General features: G+C 36.4%; 1 pseudogene; it reads left to right on the forward strand.

Moving 5' to 3' along the window:
* The first annotated feature begins 1230 nt into the window (after positions 1-1230).
* LOC101998728 lies at positions 1231-1652 on the forward strand (annotated as a pseudogene).
* Positions 1653-2096: the final 444 nt, after the last annotated feature.

A 2096-nucleotide genomic window follows, 5' to 3' on the forward strand; every position in this document is an offset into this window, starting at 1 on the left:
AGAATATGCTTAAAATTCTTAAAAAGACATAAAGAGAACCTTTCTACATTAAGAAAATATATAACTATAGTCAACAATATCCTATAGTAATTGCTTACCTGTAAGGCAGATTTTCAAAATCTAGTATTTCCCTGTAAATACTATAACTGTTTTTTGGTTTTGCTTTCATTGTTTTTGTTTCTGTTTTAGTCATCTTTGCCCTCAGTTGTTCCCTGTATTATCTTGGAATGTTCATGTAATGAACAGGATGAGACTATTCTTGTCCCATTTAGTAAAACTACAGAAACTCTTTGCATATGTAGAATGATGACATTTGCATGAACTCACGATGCTAGGCAATTTAAATTTTTGGATTATAAATGCAACAGAAGCCTGTTCAAAATTCAAACAAAGGGCCGGGCGGTGGTGGCGCACGCCTTTAATCCCAGCACTCGGGAGGTAGAGGCAGGCGGATCTCTGTGAGTTAGAGGCCAGCCTGTTCTACAAGAGCTAGCTCCAGGACAGGAACCAAAAAAAAAAAAAAAAAAAAAAAAAAAAAGCTATGGAGAAACCCTGTCTCAAAAATCCAAAGAAAAGAAAAAAAAATCAAACAAAGGGTCAAACAAAATATCTAATTTTAGCATTCTTTTAAAATTCTAACTTAGTTTCCTAGCAATATGCAATTAAAGCAGTCAAGTTAAAGATTATGATTTTGTCATAGGACACATGAATCTGTTTTTCATTCAACTCTGTGTATGTGGTAGGGGTGTATTCAGATGATAATGATTGTGAATTTAACTTTTTTGATTCCCTTTGATCGGTAAAGACAAGCAAATTTGCTACAAGCAAAGGCTTACAAACTTGTTTAATATTTCTTCTCTGTCACTTGAACACTATCAGTGCAATGAAGTGTCTGGTTTATGCTAACAGGAGAGAAAACATATGATGAAGTCAAAATCTTGTAGTCAAGATCATTGGATTCTTTTGGTTCATCCAACATCCTGCACATTTAGAAGAAAAACAGTGATTATCAATAGACATTGAAGTGCATTTGAAAGAGATATTTGAGTACATTTTTGCCTTTTGAGTGTGAGAATGAGTTGCTAGATATTACTATCTAATAGTTGGTACATGGTCATAATGAATATATTTTAGCATATTTGTTACGATGCCAAGCAATATATCTCATTCAGAGTGAAAAGTTATTTTACTGCTGAAGTGAAGATGGATCAAGAATCAATACAAGCTCTTCCGTGGACGGTGCTTAGAGGCACTCAGGATGGTCCAGCGTTTGACATACCACCGTAGGCTCTCCTACAACACAGCCTCCAACAAAACTAGGCTGTCTCGAACCCCTGACAACAGGATTGTTTACCATTACACCAAGAAGGTTGGAAAAGCACCTAAATCAGCATGCGGTGTGTGCCCAGGCCGACTCCGAGGGGTTCGTGCTGTGAGACCTAAAGTCCTCATGAGATTGTCTAAGACAAAGAAGCATATCAGCCGGGCCTATGGTGGCTCCATGTGTGCCAAGTGTGTCCGTGACAGGATCAAGCGGGCTTTCCTTATTGAGGAGCAGAAAATTGTTGTGAAAGTGTTGAAGGCACAAGCGCAGAGTCAGAAAGCGAAATAAACGTGAGGCTTTTTAATAAAGGTCAAGGCTTGGAAAAAAAAAAAAAAGAATCAATACAAAGTTTGTAAGATTAAAGAATTTCTTTTTATGTTAATATTCGACTCTAAATTGTAACTGGAAATATATATTAAATATTTTTTTTGCTTCTGCAGCATGATACACTTCATGAATCAGGAAATTAACTTCTGTAAAATTATTCTACTTTAAAGCACAATGGCTAAATTAAAAATGATCCTGAAACTCTAAATGAATTAGTTGCTTTTTTTCAGTTGATGTTTTAGTCATTGTCTTATTGCTGTGAAGGGACACCATGACCATAGAGCTCTAATCAAGGAAAACATTGAATTGGGGATAGCTAACTCTTCAGATCCTAAGTCTGTTATCATCATGTTGGTAATCATGACAGTCAACAGTCAGACACCGTCCTGGAGAAGTACCTGAGAGTTCTACATTTGGATCAGGAGCTAGCAAGAAAAAGGAGAGC

Source organism: Microtus ochrogaster, unplaced genomic scaffold, assembly GCF_000317375.1.
Source record: "Microtus ochrogaster isolate Prairie Vole_2 unplaced genomic scaffold, MicOch1.0 UNK2, whole genome shotgun sequence".
Taxonomy (NCBI): domain Eukaryota; kingdom Metazoa; phylum Chordata; class Mammalia; order Rodentia; family Cricetidae; genus Microtus; species Microtus ochrogaster.